This window comes from Equus asinus, chromosome 22, assembly GCF_041296235.1.
Source record: "Equus asinus isolate D_3611 breed Donkey chromosome 22, EquAss-T2T_v2, whole genome shotgun sequence".
In the NCBI taxonomy this organism is placed as follows: domain Eukaryota; kingdom Metazoa; phylum Chordata; class Mammalia; order Perissodactyla; family Equidae; genus Equus; species Equus asinus.
The window spans coordinates 39708500-39716981 of NC_091811.1; positions in this window are offsets into that span (position 1 = coordinate 39708500).

Here is an 8482-nt window from a genome sequence, read left to right on the forward strand (position 1 = left end):
AATCTATACCGTTAGAAGTCAGAGGAAGGCAATGACTGGGAAGGAGCATGGGGGCTTCTGGCAGATTGATAATATTGCATTTCTTGAACTGGATGCAAGTTACATAGGTGTGCTCAGTTACTAAAATTCATCAAGCTGTACACTTATGATAGTGGCCTTCTCTATGTATTATACTTTGATGAAAAGTTTGAAACTAAATATACCCAGGGAAGTTTAAATTTTTAGCGGCTAAATTGTTTCTTTTATTGATAAATACTTTTCAAATTATTTTTTAGTTTCTCAGATTTCTACTTAACTTACAGAATTTTTGGTATTGGCATCAAAATTGTTTCTTGGGGCCCGCCTGGTGGCACAGTGGTTAAGTTCTCACTTTGGTGGCCTGGGGTTTGCCGGTTCAGATCCTGGGTGCGGACCTATGCACCGCTTGCAAAGCCATGCTGTGGCAGGTGTCCCACATATAAAGTAGAGGAAGACGGGCATGGACTTTAGCTCATGGCCAGTCTTCCTCAGCAAAAAAAAAAAAAAAAAAAGAGAAGGATTGGTGGCAGATGTTAGCTCAGGGCTAATCTTCCTCAAAAAAAAAAAAAATTTGTTTCTTACTAGTTGGCCTTTCTGAGCCTCTGTTTTCTCATCTGTAAAATGAGGTCAACAGTAGAGTTTAGGAAAAACTCTAAAGTAGAGCAAGTTTTTAAAAGCCAATGTGATGTTTAAAGTGCTTACACAGTGCCTGGCACAAAATGCTTAATAAATGGTAACTTAATACCTTATTCTAAACAAGTGGGACTGGTTTAGAAACCCTTTCCATGTGCTAACACAGCCCCCTCTACCTACCCCTGTCTTAGCATTTCTTACTATTTTCCAAGACCAGAAGGCACTTGAGAGCAGGAACAGTGTGTAGTCCATCATAATATTCCCAGTGCCTAGTTCAGCATCTGGTGTGGAAGAAGAACTCAATAGTTATTAGACAGATGGTTGAATAAATAAATAAATTTCTGACACTTTGCAACATCTATTATTTTATTGCTAAATTATGGAGTCACTTTCGTTTTCCCTGAAATGAGTTTTCTTGGTTTTCTACTATCCATTAATAATGTCTCGCAAAATGTTCTGACTTGATTCTGCTCTGAGAGAACCTCTTTGCACTATTTCCTCATATTCTTTCTGCCCTGTCATGTCAGGGCGGCTGTGGAGCTTCCTTGTTACAACTGCTCAATCTAAATAGCTGGTTTTCCACCCTTTACTCTCCACCTTCCTTAAAAAGCCTTGCAAGTAATTTCATCCGTCCTGGTCCATTTCAGTGCCCTCAGGAGTTTGGCAAACATGGAGACCTACACTTGATGAATAAACAAGTTTGGTCATTCCTACTATTTTCTACTGAGTTTCAACAAGATTAGGAAAAAATAATTTGAGGCTAAGAGTTGTGGGTATCCTATTGAATGGGAGGCAAAAGAACAAACTAGAAGTCTGCAGGTAAAGCCAGGTTTTTTTTCCTTTCCACGAATGACAATGCATGTTTAATCACGTGACTCCCGTGAGAGGACGTCCCAGTCCGTGAAACACACCACTCTGTGATAAAGACAGAGAGAGGAAACATGACACTGTGGGAGAGGAAACGACGTTTGATAAGTGTGTAACATAAAACAGTGCTGGCAACTGTCGCTCCTCCTTCTCCTTCAAATCTAGGGAAGGTCAGTAAACCCACTTTCTCTACTAGTTTACCAAAAGGACCTCTTGGACCTGGAAATAAACAGCTCCCACTCCCAACCCTCCATCATTGCCTGGTCTCCAGGACAGTGATCTTCATACATTTTCAAAGTAAACCTCTTATTGACATGTAATACACACACAAAGGTGTCTACAACTCTCTCCAGTTAGTAAAAAGAGGGGTACATACTCCTGATATGTTTTTTTAATATTTATATTATGCACATGTAGCACTGTGCTAATATTATGAACATTACAAAACACAAAAAAATAGATCTTGGGGTCGGGCCTGTGGCCGAGCAGTTAAGCTTGTGCACTCTGATTCGGTGGCCCAGGGTTTCTCTGGATCAGATCCCAGGCATGGACATGGCACCACTTGTCAGGCCATGCTGAGGTGGTGTCCCACATAGCACAACCAGAGGCACTCACAATTAGAATATACAACTATGTACTGGGGGGCTTTAGGGAGAAGAAGAAGAAGGAAAAAAAAAAAAAAAAAAGATTGGCAACAGTTGTTAGCTCAGGTGCCAATCTTAAAAAAAAAAGAAAAAAAGATCTTAAAAGTTCTCATCAGGGGCCAGTCCTGTGGCTGAGTGGTTAAGTTCTTGCACTCTGCTTTGGCAGCCTGGGGTTCACTAGTTCGGATCCTGGTCGCAGACCTACACATCGCTCATCAAACCATGCTGTGGTGGTGTCCCACATAGAAGAACTAGAATGGCCTACAGCTAGGATATACAACTAGGTACTGGGGCTTTGGGGAGAGAAGAAAAAAAAAAGAGGAAGATTGGCAACAGGTGTTAGCTCAGGGCCAATCTTCCTCACCAAAAACAAAAAACAAAGTTAAAAAAAAGTTATCCCAACAAAAAATTTTTTGTAACTATGTATGGTGACAGATGTTAACTAGACTTATTGTAGTGATCATTTTGCACTACATACAAAGAGCCAATCATTATGCTGTAAACCTGAAACTAATATGTTGTATATCAATTATACCTCAATTTTCTAGAAAGAGAAAAAGTAAACAGAAACAGGAGTTCTAATTTTTCCTTTGTATACCTCAATGGACCAGCCTCACATACTACTTTGGAAGCCACAGCTGTACAGACAGTGAGACGGCCTGCATTCACAGCCAGTTCAATCAGGGCCTGGAAGGAGGGCTTGGTAACTTCCGGCCTCAATTGTCTGCCTCGACTTAATCTCCACAAATACACTGGACAGACATCTGGGCTGTCTTAAGCCTTTAGGACTTCGGCCACAGTATCCAAGAATTGCAATATCTAAGAATTGAGTCCCACAACAGCATGTGTTTATCTACAGCGGCAGTCTTCTGGGATAAGGGCTTTTGGAGAAAGAGAATACCGCTAGGTTTCCTTTCTTCTTTGTGATAATTTAAAACTAAGTGCAGAAAACGGTAAGGGTTGGCTTTTAGTTCTTATTAAAGATTAAAATTACCTTGGTCAAAAGGAAATAGAAATAGGTTCTCCAAACATTTTAAATGTTTCTAAGGCTTCCCTTTAAGCTAACATATCTATTTAGCTGACAGCTGGTGAAGAAATGGATTAGCTCCAGTTTTAGCTCTACAGCTAACTAGCAAGGTGACGGTTAGGCAAACTCTTTATCTGTAAAATGAGAGTGCTAAACCGGATGATCCGAAAACATTCTGAGTATTGTGTGTGACTAGCACCACCTCGTGGACATTCACACAGTAACAGACGATAAGGGAAGCTCGCTGCCAGGATAGAAAAGCTGCTGATTAAAATACTAGCAAAGGGCTTAGTTCTTCTTGGCAGTTCTACACGGCAGCCTCCTCAATAATTCAGTTTCCTGGGAATACACAAAATGGTTCTAGTTCTTCAGAAGAAAATGAAAACTATAATTTTTAACTATGACACATTTCTTTTTAACAATTGACAGACTGACATGCCCAGGATGCTGCAGACACAGCCAGATAGCCCCACTTCATCCCTCATCACTGGCTTATTTGGAAAAGAAAAAAAGCATTACGAAAAGACGTGAAATCTCTTAATGGAGAGTTTGAGAAACAGTCTCACGCGGCTAGAGACAAAAGCATCCCTGAAATTGTGCAATCCACCGGCATTGCTTTAGCGGTAGGGTAACCGGGGGAGGGGGCGGCATTTCTGCTACGACGCAAGATGCAAACGGCGCTCCCTTCGAGCTGCTCCAGGCCAGGCTGGCCAAAGCAGGCAAGAGGCCCGGCTGAAACTGTTTGGAGATTGGGGCCTTGAGGCTAAGAGGTATGTTGTACTATTTCAGCTCGTTTTGTGAATTGGTTCCATAGTACTGTTATCGCACGGCCAAATTTTACCCTTCAAAAACCATCCTGAGAGCCTATCTCGGCCTCTCCCTGGACTCCAGCACACTTTTGTGCAGCTTAATTATATCTGGCATCGCTTCATGCCCTCTGTACGATTTCCCAACCCTGGGATTCGTGTGCTGCCAAAGCATAATAATCTCGCAGTGAGTACATTTTCTCCTTTAAGCACTGAAACTTAAGAAAGCTTTAGGGATTTTTTTTTAGGGGGAAGATGCCTTGATGTGTCCTGTTTAAGACCTTTCCTATGTTCACCATACCTGTAGAGAATAAAAAAGTTCTCATTTCTACCCTATCCAATTAGACCTCTGTGCTAAAGATCGGAAGAGCAAATGATGGCACAAACCTGTCACTGGCACCCATCACAGGCCGGGCCCTTTGTGATACTTTCTCTCATTTTATTCTTACTACAACTGTTTGCTATCATTTCCTCCAGTCTGCAGAGGTGGAAATCAGCTCAGAAAATTTATCAGAAATCATAAAGTCATTAAGTACCCAAACCAAGATTTGAATTCAGATCTTCTAATTCAACTGTTTACCTATGCTCTAGTGATGTTAATAAGCTCATGTGCCAAACATAACCCCCTACCCTCTATCCACTACGTCTTTACTTCTGAATGAGAACCACAGAGAAATCAAGAAAATAAAAATCAAATGTATTTAAATGGCAAAAATAAGCACAACCACCTTAGTGAGCTAGGATTCTCAAAGGACTTAAGGATTACATGATTTCTCAAGTGTAAAGGGACTATTCAGAACACTTGGTAGGGTCTTGGATATAGGTGGTCAGTGAATACATGAAAGACATTTTAAAGGTCTCACCTTATCACCCCACAGGTATTCATTTACAATGGGAAAAAAATGTGCTTTCAAGTGGAAAGATCTGGCAGTCACGATCTTAACCAAGTGACCCACTGTAGACAGTGGGGCAACTTGACATTACGTGCTTCTTGCTGTGATGCACTAAGAGACACATGACACAGCCTGTGTTATATTCCTGCCAAAAAGGGCAACCCAAATCTACTAAGGAAACAACCAGAAAAAATCCAGGATATGGGACAGTATACAACTGATTTGGATACTTCAAAAAGTTCAATGTCATGAAAAAAAAAAAAAAAGGCAGGAAGACTGACTATTCCCTATTAAAAGATGAGACACATAACCAAATGTATGTATGAACCTTGACTAGATCCTGGGTGAGGGAAAAAAATCTTAAGACGTTTTGGGTCAATTTATTCCATAGAGATCATCTTAGATACTACTGAGTTATTGTTGATCATCTCAGGTGTGGCAACGGCACTGCGGTTTAATGTAGAATATCCTTATTCCCAGGAGATGAATGCTTAAGTATTCAGGGATGAAGCGTCATACTGTCACAACTTACTTTCGAATGATTCAGTAAAACAAATTAGACAAAGTACATGCAGTAAAATGTTACCAGTTGGTGGATCTGGGAAAGGGTACACTATTGTACTAATCTTTCAACTTTTCTGTATATTTAAAATTTTTTAAATTCTTGAAATTCCTCAAGACAGCATAAATTCAACTCTTCTATGGACATGACTTCTGAAAATACAAAATTGTAATCAATCAATTAATAAATATTTACTGAGCTCCACTTATATACTAATAACCACTGTGCTAGACTCCGGGAGCTATTGTGATGAAAAAAGACACGGTTCCTGCTTTCATGGAACCTAGCTAGCACATACACATATAGCTGTGTGTGTGCTGAGGAAGGCAGTGGCTGCTCTGGAAGGCTTCCCCAAGTGGTGCCTAAACTGAAACCGGAAGGGTAAGCAGGTGTTGCCTAGCTGTAGGATGGTGGGGAAATGGGTCAGAGGGAACAAACGGTATGTGTGAAGGCACTAATGATGGAGTTGGTCAGTCTGCAGGGACAGCAATATTTATTCCTGCTGTTGCCCCCAGTCTCCCACAATTTACATAGCCTGTCTCCTAGTTCCATTAACCACCCCCTCTCCTCAACCCGTCAGACCCGGGGGTAGTAACAGCACCCTGATGTCACCAGCCCCAATGTTTCCAGTCCTGCACTCTCCCTTGGGGTTTCCCTACACCTTGTGTACACCTTTGTGAAAAGTCCCTTTATCACGCTTTCCTTGAATTATCCAATTTCAATAAGCCATGTATTGCCAGCACCCTGATCGACAAAAAGTTCTAGAGAGAGACTTGGGAGATGCCTGCATATTTTGGATGGTATTTGGGACAGTGGGAATGTGGATGGTCTGGGGAGTAGGACTGAAGACGAACCCTGGGCCAATGAGCATCTGAAGTAGGAAAATCTGGGAACTGCAGTGTTATCAGTCAAGAGTGTTTCAAGAAAGAAAGAATTGCATCGAGTGCTGTTGAGGGGCTGGACAAGCAAAATGAGGGCTTGCGAATCCCCGAGAGAAAACCATTCCTGAGTGATCCCTGCACTGGTGGGGGCAGAATCAACGCTGGAGTGGACTGTAAAGGTGATTGGAGGACAAGAATACACCTGTTACCTTAAAATAAAAAAAGAAAAAAAAGGACATAATTGTTTAGGTTCCTATTTTAACTCTACTGGTGCCTTGATGAAGAAGCTTGAGATTTTTGAGTCTTTATTTTTGAGAACCACTCTTCCTTGCAGATACAAAAACCAGTCCCTGGACAATGTTAAAGCTAATGTAAGCTATAGAAGTGTAGAGAATTGAAGTTCCAAAAGAGTAAATTATTGTCCCCCTTTCAGACACTGAGACAAAGGGCAGGCTTTGACAAAATCTTTTCAAAGTCTCTCTAAACTGAAAGCTTATGGTCTTTTACACTGAAGCCCGCAGCTAAGGATGTCCAAGACCCCTACTCGACATACAATAACCAGCAGTTTCTAACCAGGGTGCAAGACATTTGAAACCTAAAGCATTCTCACCACCACAATGAGTAACTGAACTCCACAGAACCTCAGATCCCTTTCTCTGAGAACATGAGCCTGTGAAATTATCTATCTTTGATCCAACTTGGCTTTCTCCTCCCTTCCCAGTTCACTGAACATCACACAAAAATGATGGCCCAGGCATCACAATGCTGAATCTGGGGCATTAGGAAACCGTTCTAGGGACTCTGAATCGAGAGGCTCCCTGGGTGCCTCCCATTCTTCACTGCAGAGCAAGCAGTTAGTTCTGGCTACTTTCATTTATTTTTAGAATATCCAGTCGTTTCACTAAACCTACTGGAGACTATCTTCTCCACAAAAGACAGTATACGATATGTACTTTCAACATCAAAATTAAGAAACAAAACTTGATTAACTGATTCAGACAGAGTCTAACCTCTCTGCAGGGATAAAATTTCCAGCCTTCAGAAGAGATCCAGGTAAATCCACCCCCAAATGCAGGTTAAGAGCTCCACTGCTACCACAGAGACAGGGCCGGGTGGAGAACAAAGGCTGTGGAATCAGGAAAGCTGATTGTATTGAAGTTACATGATCTCCTTCCATGTCCACTTACTCATCTGTGAACAAGTTTTTTTATTTTTTTAACTTTGCAAGGTTGTTTGAACCATGTCTAAAAGTGCCTGGCCCACAATAGGTGTTTCCTAATGGGGGAACCATTTTTCTTTTTATTTGCTACAGAGCACTTGTACTGTAGGGCAAAGAGGCCCAATTTCAAGCGATTCCGTTAGGAAAAAAATGTGGTGCAGTTGCAGACAAAACTCTAAGGCGCCCCTCGTGATCCCCACACCCCACTTCTTGGTGTTCACTGTGTAATCCTCTCACTTGAATGTGGGCAGAACCTGAGAAGACGCCTCTCTAGCAGACCAGCTTGGGAGACCTGCATGACGCAGGAAGCGGCCATGTTGGGAGACGCCAGGTGGCAATGAACTGAGGGGCCCTCCAGCCAGAAAGAAGTCTGGGTTCTCCATCCTAAAGCCTCAGGAGATGAATTCGGCCAACAACCTGATTGAGTTTGGAAGTAGATGATCCCCAAGTCTCCTGAGGAAAATGCACCCCAACTGACAGCTTGTTGCAACCTTGAGAGACCCTGAGCAAAGGACCCAGCTAAGCTGTGCCTAGACAGAAACTGAGATCATTTCTTTGGAGCCACTAAATTCGTGGTAATTTCTAACACAGCAATAGATAATGTAGCTGCTGTCATTTCATACTATCCTAGGTTAACCTGGTAACTTCACAATAACTAGACTAGGTATTGGCAAAATCACCTGGACTATCCCCACACAAATGTAAACCCTCACAGCAGTATAAGAAGTTTGGCCCACAGGATCCACCTTTCCCAGGTAATAAACGATCTGGTTTTAAAACCTTGATTTGGATCACACCTCTCTGGATTCCTCATAATTCTGTCAAGTAAATAATTCTGTCAAGTAAACTATTGTACAGAAGTTTGCAGGCTCACAAAAGCCAAGTGGCTCAAATGGCTAATCAGGGGCAGAGCCAGCACTGAGAGAGCCCAG